This window comes from Ornithorhynchus anatinus, chromosome 14 (genome assembly GCF_004115215.2).
Source record: "Ornithorhynchus anatinus isolate Pmale09 chromosome 14, mOrnAna1.pri.v4, whole genome shotgun sequence".
NCBI lineage: Eukaryota > Metazoa > Chordata > Mammalia > Monotremata > Ornithorhynchidae > Ornithorhynchus > Ornithorhynchus anatinus.
Window position 1 is genome coordinate 7,698,113 of NC_041741.1, and position 12,685 is coordinate 7,710,797.

At 42.6% G+C, this 12,685-nt stretch overlaps 1 long non-coding RNA gene across 5 annotated transcripts in view; it reads left to right on the forward strand.

The window, feature by feature from the left end:
- Positions 1-12,685, forward strand: part of LOC103168400 — a 348,055-nt gene that overhangs the window by 60,013 nt on the left and 275,357 nt on the right. For all 5 annotated transcript variants that reach the window (XR_485418.3, XR_003764394.2, XR_485419.3 and 2 more), the window contains one exon: positions 12,114-12,364. This is a non-coding gene — a long non-coding RNA (uncharacterized LOC103168400). The remainder of the gene's footprint in view (positions 1-12,113; positions 12,365-12,685) is intronic.

Below are 12,685 nucleotides of genomic sequence, written 5' to 3' on the forward strand. Positions count from 1 at the left end.
GAAGCGCAGTGACGCCCAGCAGACAAGTGGCAGAGCCAGGATTAGAACCCATGGCCTTCTGACTCCCAGGCCCATGCTCTAGCCACTACAACATGCTGACCTGAGCTTTTACTTGTAATTCCCGTGGCTTCTGCATGTCAGAGTTTACTTTTTTCCTGACTTAGAGTTTTCCAAAAAGTTGATATGCAGACAGCATTACACATCGTTAGAACAGATGTGACCCACCTTTTTGCTTGTCTTCCTCAGCAGTGATCTTCAGCCAGAGCGAGTGCTAAGTGTATAATAACTTCATTAGGTAGGGGCAGAAAAGGTGGGCCGGGACCCCATTTCTGCTGTACTGTGAGAGATTTTGACAGAAAAGGGAACCTAGACATAGATCGTGCTAGGTTTATCATGGCTCCCTTAGCAGCTTGACGAGAGGAGAAGGACACACTTTATAGGCCAGCAGATGAAAATTGGTTACGGGCAGTAGGATTTGGAAAGCTAAAATCTGCATTGTTCTTTATTGGAGCCAGATGAATATGTTTTAAGTTTATAGCCATTTGCAGACCTTTCTTAAGTCTATTTCTGTTCCTTATGTAGGTCAGTCACACAAATCTCATCTGAATGATGCTGTTTGTTAACATTTAGCACAAGGGGAGTGAGTTATCTTTAAAAACTGGGTTACTGTAAGCACCCAGACTTAACGTGTCTAAAACGGAATTCCTCATCATCCCACCCAAACCCTGACTTCCCAAAACATTCCCATAACTGAAGACAATGCCACTAAATCCTTCCTGTCTCTCAAGCCTGTAACATTTGCATTACCCTCGATTCATCTCTCTCACTCAACCTGCATATTCGGTCAGCCCTATCTTTGCAATGTCTCTGAAGTCTTCTCCTTCCTCTCGACCCGAACTGTTACCACAGTGATCCAAGCATTTATTATATAATAATCGTGGTATTTGTTAAGCGCTTACTATGTGCAGAGCATTTTTCTAAGCGCTGGGGGAGATACGGGATAATCAGATTGTCCCCTGTGGGGCTCACATTTTTTAATCCCCATTTTCCAGATGAGGTAACTGAGGCCCAGAGAAGTTAAGTGACTTGCCCAAGGTCACACAGCAGATAAGTGGCGGAGTCAGGATATCCCATCTTGACTCCTGCATCAGCGTGCTTGCTAGTATCCACATTAAACCCAAACTCCCCATTTGCCCTCCCTTTTTGGTTGCCTAAAAACCTGGGTCTGTCACCCTTATTCACTTTAAATTTCACGCCGTCCCCAAATTTCTTATATATATATATATATATCCATAGGTAATTTATTTTAATGTCTATCTCCCCCTCTAGTCTGTAAGTTCCTTGTGGACAGGGATCATGTCTACCTACTCCATTGTATTGTACTCTCCCAAGGGCTCAGTACAGTCCTCGACACACAGTAAGTGCTTAAAAAATGCCATTTCTTTAAAGTGGTTTTTGTTAAGCCCATACTATGTGTCCATACTGCTCTAAGTGCTCGCATAGTTACAAATTCAGGCTACTGATAGATTTTTTGAAGGGAATGCTGTACATTAATTTGGTTTTTTATTCTCATAGCCGCAAGATATGCTTTTCGTAAAAATCTTGAGGATGATTACATCAAGATGTGTTTTTGGTAAAATAATTCCAAGATTTCTCCTCCATAATATGGTATGATTGTAGAAGCCTTGTTAGATCTTTTTTCTCCATTATCAATAAATTAGCCATTAATTCTGCAATGCAGCCATAATTGAGGACACAGCAAGGAATCTGGAATCTGGGATGGCAATATGACTGTAGACTGTAAGCCCATTGTGGGCAGGGATTGTCTCTCTTTGTTGCTGAATTGTACTTTCCAACTCTTAGTACATTGCTCTGCACACAATAAGCACTCAATAAATACAATTGAATGAATGAATCCTGTCCCATGAGAAATTCCTTTACCTTGCCAGACTGGCACATCGTTGTCATCAATAGTATTTACCTATTTCCTATTATGTGCCTGTGCCTAATGTTCTCTGCACTTGGGAGAGTACAGTAGATCCCTGCCCTCAAGGAGCTTAACAGTCTAGTGGAAGAGTAGAGACTTAAATAAATTACGGATAAGAGGAAGTAGTAGAATAAGTAGACTGAGTGGTATGGAAGTACTGGAATGGTTTTGGGCGGTATAAAACAAGATTAGTCTGGGCGGGAGCCTCCTGGAAGAGATGTGACTTCATCGACGTCCATGAAACCTAAAGGAGTTTCTGTGTGCTGATGAACGTAGTCTAGAAATACACATCTAAGAAGACCTGCAAGATGAACCCCCTCAGAGCCCCATGTAGGAGGGATTCTTGTCCACACCGATATCTTCTATCTATCCCAGTGCTTAGTGCAGTATCTGGCGCATAGTAAGCACTTAGCCACTTTCACAGTTACAGTTATTATTGTTATTAACTTAGCCCTGTAAATTTGTGACAGTTGGATACCGATGGAGCAGTTTTAAATTACTGTCCTGTAAGATCTGGAAAATGGCTAGATGAGGTCATTATCTGACAGCCTTGAAAGTCATCTGGGGTCAGATGGTTCCCAGAATGCATTTAAATTAATACCCATCATTATTCATCAGGTCATCCACAATGACACACTTGGTTTTAGGCAGTCATTATGTTAATTAACAAAGGTCATTGCATTACATGTTGTCAATCTACATTCCATTATCAGATTCCAAGGAAGACAGGCATTGGGGGAAGGTACTAAATCTTTCCCTCTCAGTGCCTACACTGATTTCACAGGAACTGGTTTCGTAAGGTTTTATACAACGATCCCTTCCAATATATAATACATCACAGGAAACGCTTATGAAAAGTGTGTAAATATACACATTACACTGTGAAACAGGATTCGCATATAATGACACATTGGCTTGGGAATAGTTTACTCTCAATTCACTCTGCCAGAAATCCAACTTCCTTGAAATATTAACCTATTACGTTCTGCCGAGATGATGTTCCAGGATGAATCTTTTCGCTCTTTTTTTCTTCTTTAGTATGTTGATGCTCCTCTGAATTTATGGAACGTCTCAACCTCTGAAACCCTTTGCCCAGAAAACATTTTTCTCCCTGTTCAATTATGAGTAGGTATAATTATACATCACAATGTCATGCGATTGTACACATTTTCTGCTTATGTAAAAAACTGAATATCATTGCAGGAAACTGCTCTCTCCAACTTACTTAGATGTACAAATGTGGAAAAGCTGGTAATGAGCAGCTGTTTTGCCAGCTGGAAGATAACTCTCTCCACAAGACTGAGTGCTTATGTTTAACTTTTGATCATTTCTTTATTACTCCTTCTGTCTTTCAAGGTCGAAGATCTGAGAATTGTGAAGGACATAACGATTCACCCCCTTGTGGAAATAAGATGCTTTTCTCCAATAATTTTTACATCTTTTTCCCTTTATTACGCTGCTAATTTCCCCAGTTATACTCCCAGGAAATGTCCTGGAAGACTCCATTTAATTTTACAGCAGCTGTTGAAGTGGTGTAGTTAGCCATTAGACGTGGTATGCGTGCATTTATTTTACCTCCGATCAGTAGACCTTCATCTTATTGCCCTTGCTATTTTTTAAAGTCCTCTCAGTATATGTGCATGTGTATTTATATTTGTACCTTCATGTATATGATTTATTCCGGTAATTCAGAACCAAGCCCATACTTTACTCTGGCTCCTGTATCACTTTTCTTAAAAAAAAAAATGCTTACGCATGTCTCCCCTCTCCTCAGAAATTTAAGTGGTGGTCCATCCATCTCTGCATCAAGCAGAAACTCTTCACCATTGACTTTAAGGCCACTCAGTCCCCTCTCTGCCTTCCCACACTCATCATCCCACCACCCGACCCCTACCTCACCCATTGTAATCCAGCCTGACCACCTCACTCCTCTGACACCGACCTATTTACTGCACCTCAGTCTCATCTCTCTCACTGTTGGCCCCTTTCCTAGAAGTCCCCCCCCCGCCCGACCTTTAACATTTAATGGACCACCACTGTCCCAATCTTCAAACCCTTCCTGAAATTGCATCTCGTTTAAGATGCTTTCTCTGACTGATCTCTCATCTCCCCAGCCTATTTTCTCTCCTTACGGTAGCACCTTAAAACTCCCAAGTGCTGCCATCCTAACCACTTAGGTGCCCATCCCACTCCCGCCTCCACAGCGCTTATATATATATCCTGATAGTCGGTTACTTCCTTTCCCGGTAATGTATTTTAATGTCTGCTCCCCTGCTAGATTGTAAGGCCCTTTGAGAGCAGGGATCATATCTGCTTAGTCTATTGTAGTCCTCCAAACTACTGTGTTTTGCACACAATAACCACTCAATAAATATTCAATCAGTTGTATTTACTGAGCACTTACTGTGTGCAAAGTACTGTACTAAGCTCTTGGGAAAGTACAATATAACAACAAAGAGACACAGTCCCTGCCCACAATGAGCTTGTAGTCTACTATTGATTGATTAGTGGATTAAGGTCACTGAAGCACAACAGTAAATAATTTGAAACATCCCATAAGAGTCCATATACATTGTTCCCCCTTCAAATTCATGTGTGGCTCTATTTTGTAGAGATTTTCAGTAGTATCTGTAAATATGGGACAACCTGATTACCCTGTCTCTCCCCCAGCACTTAGAACAGTGCTCTGCACATAGTAAGTGCTTAACAAATACCAACATTAATAATAAGATTAGTCTTCGATGGATAATCCCTTCTACAGTGTACACATCCAAACATATGCTTCCTTCAGTGTCAGCTACCCACTGTCTTTTTAATTTCTCCACCTTGGTGTCAAGATTTTTCTGAAGTCAGTCATTCAATCAGTAGTATTTATTAAGCCCCTTCTGTATGCAGAGCACTGTACTAAATACTTGTACTACATGCAGACCTCATTATCTTTGCCCTTAAGGAATTCCAATCTAGCTGGAGAGTCAGACGCTAAACTTATGACCGGGTAGGAGGAGGAAAAAAAATGGCTATGTTTATAAGTTTGGGCTTCAGAAATATGGGATGAAGATATGTTCAAATCTCTGTTCTATAAGAATTACCCCATTTCTGATGAAGTTTCTCCAGATCAATTCTAGCATTATCTCCCCACTATCCACTGTTATGCTCTCTTGTTAGAGGTTTTACGTGTTTGGGTCTTTAAGGTATTTCTTCTCGCCTATGGCCGGCTGACTTCTTCATAGAACTTCATTTTCAATGGGGGGTGGGGTGTTAAAGAGAGACCTCAGCTTGATTCCTTTTGCCCACGAATTCCATTCAGTCACCCTCTTAATGTGAGCAGAAGTAGCAGTAACGTTATTGATTGAGGGCCAGCTGAAGGGCAAAATGCTGAACTAAGTAGAGCAGACCCACAAGGAACATTCCCTGCCAATAAGGAGGATGACCCACCTAGAAAAATTCGCAGGTGTGGAATCAGAATGAATAGAAGTGTTTGTGCCACTGACTATACATAGACCCAGATACTAAAAGAGAAATAATTATATAAGTGCAGGAGGCAGGCGAAGCGTTTGATCAGTTTTGGAGGGCAGATAATGAGTATTGGGCTGGGCTGGTTTGGGGAGATGGGATTTTAGGAGTCACGAGAGTGCTCCGTCATAAAGTCGAGCCTACTGTCCTTTAATACACAAAAAACCTCATTATTTTTTAACAATTCTTGATAGAGTGTTTTCTAAGTCTTGATGTGTGCTTGAATTCCACATCCATATAAAAGTTACCATAAGGAAGTAACTAGTTTGTTTCCCAACCAGGAAGTATTTTGATCCCTGAAAATTTCTTGTGAACTCCTCTCTTGAATGGGATCTTTATTGCTTCTCCAGTCCAAGTGTGTAAAATCATGAACTCCACTCCTAAGGCAACAAAAATGTCAATATCTCTTCAACCACACTTGCAATTATTTTTTGACTCACCGTGAGGGACTGGTAGAAGATGAAGCCTTCTGTAACATGAAAGGAACTATTGTATGTTGCTTAGTGGAGAGAAAATGTTCGTAGGGTTCTGACTCCTTCCTTTTCCTTCTATTCGGAGAAGATTCAAATGCCTCTGGTTGCATAAATTGGAAGGAGGAACAAAGGAAAGGAAATGATTTTCCTCAATCAAACCCACTACACTAAACTGTGGTAGAACAAGTTTCAGTCTTCAGAGAAGGGACAGTGTTAGATGTATTTGGCGATGTTATCTATGGGACAGAAATCACAGGGCAGACCGTTGGCTAATTCAGTGTTAATGTTGGTACTTGTTAAGCGCTTACTATGTGCAGAGCACTGTTCTAAGCGCTGGGGGGATACAAGGTGATCAGGTTGTCCCTCATGGGGCTCACAGGCTTCATCCCCATTTTACAGATGAGGTGACTGAGGCCCAGAGAAGTGAAGTGACTTGCCCAAAGTCACAAAACTGACAAGTGGCGAAGGTGGGATTAGAACCCATGACCTCTGACTCCCAGGCCCGGGTTCTTTCCACTGAGCCAGTCTGTGAGTGATCTTTTTAGGTTTAGGCTAGCCATTGATCAGAGAAGGAAGACTTGGTATCTAGAAAGAGGATGTTGGAAATATGGTGATTCTGCCAGAAGCTTTTTAAATACCAGGCACAGTGCTCTGCACACAGTAGTGCTCATTAAACATGATTGATTGATTGATCCCTCACCCGTCAGAGGTCAATTTCTGACCACCTTGGCCTCTTTTACTAGACTACTCTCCCACCCCAGCTCTACAACGTTTCTGTCCATATCATTATACTCTGCTGCTCCCCATATCTGTAATGTATATTTTAATTTCTTTGTCTATCTCCCCGATAGGATTGTAAGGTCCTTGAGGGCAGGGATTGTGTCCACCAACCCTGTTGAACTGTACTCTCCCAAGTGTTTAGCCTGGTGCTCCGCACACAGTAAGTCCTCAGTAAGCTGAATTGTCCATTCCAAGCGCTTAGTACAATGCTCTGCACATAGTAGGTTCAGCATCATCGGGCCATCCGCAGCCCCAAGGAGGGAAGGACGCGATGGGGGAGAATACCCTATTTATTTTGTTAATGAGGTGAATAGCTCCTTGATTCTATTTATCTTGATGTTGCTTTGCTGTCTGTCTCCCCCGTTTAGACTGCGAGCCCGTCATTGGGCAGGGATTGTCTCTATCTGGTGCCCAGTTGTACATTCCAAGCACTTAGGAGTACCATGCTTTGCACATAGTAAGCGCTCAATAAATACTATTGAATGAAAATACCACTGTTGTTTGACATAATGGATGTTACTACTAAGAGGAAATCAGGAAGAATTGGGATAGAATTCCCTAAAGCTCTACAGTGAGAGGGAGGCATAAAATAGGACAAAATCAACAGGTGGTCTGCATCGGTAACCCACTAGATAGTGCATTCAGCACCAAGGCAGGAATGAAGCTAAACAAAGTGTAAGAAACTGAGGTTCTCTTTTGTTCACGAGGTTTCCAGGAACACTTTATGAGTGTTGGCCGATGGAGGATGTGGGAATCTTTCATTTTTCTCCATCATACAATTTCCCAGATCACCTGAGCATCCACGTTGTGAGCCTAAAACCCGTCCATTTCTTGATGTACTCATTTTCTTATTTTATAACATTTGACTCTTTTCTCTTTGGGAGAGATATCTCTTTGCCTCCCTCATGAGAGCATAGCTCCTCGAGGGTGGGAATTAGGTCTTATATGTCTTTTGTAGGGTTCCCCAAGGACCTAATATAATGTGCTCTTGATGCTGATGATTGTATGAGGAGGAGGAAGATCGGGGAAGGATTATTCGTGATATCACTAATAGTATTTAGTGCATCCTGTCTTCGGCTCTTTACTTCTTGAAGTTTCTGCATTTGAATTAACGATGATTATAACAATGCTGATAATAATGATAATAGTATTTGTTAAGCACTTTCTAGGTATTGGGTTAGATGCAGGTTAATCAGTTCTTGTCCCACATGGGGCTCGCAGTCTAAGTAGGAGGGAGAATGGGTATTGAATCTCCATTTGACAGATGAGGAAACTGAGGCACTGAGAAGTTAAGTGACTTGCCCAAGGTCACCCGACAGGCAAGTAGCAGAGCAGGAATTAGAACCCAGGTCCCCTGACTTACCAGACATGGGATCTTGATATTTTTGGAATAGAAAATACTATTTGTGGTCTTATCTTGAGAGCCAGCATGGCAAAGTAGATAGATCACTGACCCGGGAGTCAGAAGGACCTGGGTTCTAATCCTGGCTCCGTTACTTGTCTTCTCTGTGACAAGTCACTTCACTTCTCTGGGCCTCAGTTTCCTCATGTGTAAAATGGGAATTAAGACTGTGAGCTCCATGTGGAAGAGGGATTGTGTCCAACCCGATTTGTTTGTATCCACCCAATCTTAGTACAGTGCCTGGCACACTTAGTAAGCACTTAACAAATACCATCATCATCATCACTGTCCACAAGTCTGCTGGAATGGGCTATTTTGTTCTTGCCACTGTGTGCGTTGGTTAGCCTATCGGTTGTTAAAACAAAATTCATACTGAAAAAGGGCAAATGTGTATATTTAGTTTTGACTGCAGAAGGAGCCTGTGGGAATACCAAGGAAGTTGTTTCTCTAACTCATTATTTCCAGAAAAGGAAAGGGAAACCCAGTGCCACAGGTTCCGCTCGTGTCACGGGGCACGTTGGAGAGCGAGGATCCATGAGGAGCCTAGAAATAGGATTTTCAGACTCAGTAATTGAACATTTTTCTGGGCCATTTGCTGCAGATGGAAAACTCAGCAGCTCTTTGTGGGAGGCACAGCAACCAGAGTCACCGGTCTGTGTACTGTACTGTTGGGAAACTCAGTTGCCTGATCTTATGGTAAAACTATGATCTGGGAATAAATGGTTGGCACCTGAACTCTTACCGAATCATTCGTTAACGGGATATACCTGAGAGCCGAGTATTAACTTCAGTCGGTTTTTCAGCAGCGTGAGAGCCGTCCAGCACGACATGCACGAGCGTTACCCAGGGAGCGGGTTTCATACTTACATTCCTAGTGCAGAGAGCTCCTAGACCTGAGGGAACAATTATATTCTCTCCAAGCAAGGTATTAGAAGTAGCTGATGTTCCATCTACTAACTCTGTTGTGCTCTCCAGGGGCCCGGGCTAGAGATATCCTTCTCATTCAAAGAAGACACCGCTGATGGTGAAATTCACCTGTGAGTGCACGAGTGGTTGGAAAAGCCACTGTGGGACCTACAGTCCAGCCAAATAAAGCACACACAAAGGTTGTCCCTTGTCGTGTGGCCACGTTTAATGTTTGTAGCACCTCTTTTTGCCTCCTTGTTTCTCGTTGCTTACAAAGATTTTGTTCAGAGAGAGCTACTCCTTTCTTGAGAGCAACGTCCTAGGCCGGTCTGTTCTTAGCAAAAGACTTCCGGTTTTCAGCTGGGATGCAGCACTGTCTGAGGATTTGTTTAACGGTGTCCCGAAAATGTTTCCCCTGCCCTCCTTCGTCCACTCGCTTAGTGCAGTACTCTACTATCAGTTGATTGATTACTGAGTACCCCCTTGGTGCAGTGTGGTGCACTAAGAGCTTGAGAAAGCACAGCAGGTGAAGGAGACATATTCCCTGCCCACAGAGAACTTCCACTGTCAATTCCAAACAAGCAAAAGCAAACACTTCTTCACTCGGCAGGCGGCAGTCATGGAATCCGTTGCCACTGGAAGTCGTGCTGGGCAGATGTCAGCAGATTTAGAATGGCTTTGGATGCTCCATTAGAGGGAAAATTGGGGATCTAGAAGGGAAATTCAGGGATGTTTGCTGGTTCATCATTAAGACAGATGTCAAGGAGATTCATCCAAGCATTATATTGCTTACTGAGCTAGCTAGATGATGATGGTGTGGAGGAGGAGGGTGGCTGGAGGGAGGATGGGTGGTGGAGGGATGGATAAGCCCACTTCTAGTAAAGAAAACTTTGGGGCCAAGGAGATGTGCGAAAGAATCGATTCTGGCGCCGGTGGAATGTGCAGCACTAACTCATGCTCTCTCGTCCCTGTCAGTCATCTTCCCACTGAAGCAGTAAGAGCAGCACATCACAACGCAGTGCATGCCAAATCTGGATAGGCAAAATTCATTTCTGGTCAGAGCGACTTCAGCACTGGGCCATAGACCAGACTAGTCCGGCACGAGGAAGCCAAGGGTGGTCTGCTCAGCCTCTGGGCTCTCAAGTGACCAGGTTTTCTAGCTATATTCAGGATTCCACCTGAGCCTGCCCACCATGCAAAATGCCCCACGTGGGCTCGCTAGACCATTAGTCCGATCCAGTAATGGCAGTTTATATTTTCACATTAACGCTTTCTCTGTGACCACTTTGGAAATTTCTCCCTGATACTGTGGCATCCATTCGTTTCACCTATTTAGCTCTGATGTTGCTTCAGTACTTTTCCTCTTTGCTTTTGGTGTGATGATCCAATTTTCTCATATGTCAAGTGAAGGTGAGTTCTCTTAAAAAGAAGGATAATTGGAAAAGTTTTCCGAAGGCTCCAAATGACTTCCTTGAACTAACAAATGAATCACGTGAGGCTTTCTTATGCCTTTCCGTAAATAACTATCTATCCTTGCAAGGAACTGTAAACATAAGTAACAGATTGAAAAATTGAGTTAGAATTTAATTTTACCATTTAACATGACTCTAATTTTGTGTGTGCGGCAACATATTTTTCAAGGCCAAAAGGGCCCATATGGTGGGAAAATTTGGCTCAGGCTATTTTATGAGTAATTAAATGAAATTGTTGCTTTTCTGGAGACAATAAACTTTCATTTAGATTTAAATGCTTTTGCTTTTTATGAATGATAAATTACTAATTGTTGTCAAATTGCTTATTAAAAGTGGCAAACTGCTAGCCCAGGATGTATTGAATGGTTCTGTTAACTGCGCACTCCCAGTGGTAAGGGAAATTCGGCAGTCAAACTACCTAGTGCAGCATCATGTGTTGCAGCACATCTTAAGAAATAGTGGTTTGCCTCTAATTTTGATTTTGAAAGAGCAGTTTTTGAAACAGTCACTTCTGGCTGCAAACACTAAGCTATTTCTTCAACAAATACGTCTTGAATCCTAGGCCAGATGTCGCTGCTGACCTTGGAAGTCCAGTACCTGGACTTCACTGCACCTGCGGTCCGCAGACTCTGCCTGTTTTTTCATCAGGAGATGAATGCCTCTAGATTCTACACGCATAAGATCGCTACACCACCATGAATGATGTAGCGAATTCCAAGATGGGTCCTCGGAATGGACCGAGTCCCCAGCTTGGCCAACATGTTCGCTCAAAAGAAAGAAGATGAGAGAAAATCAAGTCCCCAGCTCCCAAGACCACTATCCTTGGGGATCGCTGATTTGCAGCCAACTTCTTGAATGCCCTCCTGGCTTCCCAGCCCCAGCCTCTGAAGGGAATAGAGTCTTTAGAAAATGGAGAATGTTGGTGATCCTAATGGTGCATCATGGTGGTGATCATGTTGGTGGAGGTAACGAGAGGGGGAAGTGGAGTATTATGCTGCACTGAGCAATCTTGCCAAATGGCCCAGTTTGGGAGTATAATGTAATAATTCCTGTTTCCAGTAGATAGCGTGGCCTAGTGGAAAGAATATGAGCCTGGGAGTCGAGGGGACCTGGGTTCTAATCTGGACTCTCCAACTTGCCTGCTTTGTGACCGTGGCAACTCGCTTAACTTCTCTGTGACTTCCTTATCTGTAAAATGGGAATTCAATACTTGTTCTCCCTCTTACTCTGAGTCGTAGCTCCATATGGGATAGAGATTTTGTCTGCCCTGATCATCTTGGGCGCACCCCCGTGCTTAGTACAATACTTGTCTCATAATAATTTCTTCATAAATACAACGATAGTTATTATTATCAGGTGTATTGTATCAATCAAGCAATGGTATTAGTGTAGTGCAGAGCACTATACTAAGCACTTGGGAGAGTACAAAACAACAGTTATCAGACATAACAATTGCTCAAAACAAGTTTATACTCTCCCAACCTATCATAATGCTCTGCCCAGAGTAAGCACTTAACAAATACAATTTACTGATCTGCACTCAGCTGTTAATTGTTCCTGTGTTTCTTCTCCTGCCGTAGATTATGAACTCCGGTAATGGAGCCTGTAATCTTCAGGACCCTTATGGGACAGAACTGAGATCAAAGGGACCGAAGAGGTTATCAAAAATGAATTGATACTACCAGAGGCCTACAGTCCTAGAAAACCAGAGCCTACAATTCCTGGAATCCTGTGGGAATGGGAACCAATCAGCTGCCCAACAAGTGGGGTGGAGACTTTAAATTCAAGATGGAAGCTCTTGCAACTCTTGCCTGCTGAGTCATGTTGACTTGTGAGTACTCCCACTAAGAACTTTATTTGTAGCTAAGAAAGTTTGCTTTTGTCTTCTTTTAACATCTAGATATCTAGGAAAGGGCAGTCATTCAGGTCTCATTTAGTTGTGAGGAGATTAGGTGAGACAGATCCTAAATGGTAAAAGTGTATCTGAGGGAAGTGATTGGAAAATTCACAGTAATCTGCAGAAATGTATTTTCTGAGAAAGGTTAAAAACGCTTCACCTACATGATGCAGTTAATGTCGAGAGCCCGTAGGAGTCATTCGGGGACAAATTCTATATTTAATTACCGTTTTAGCCCAAATTATCCAAATGTTT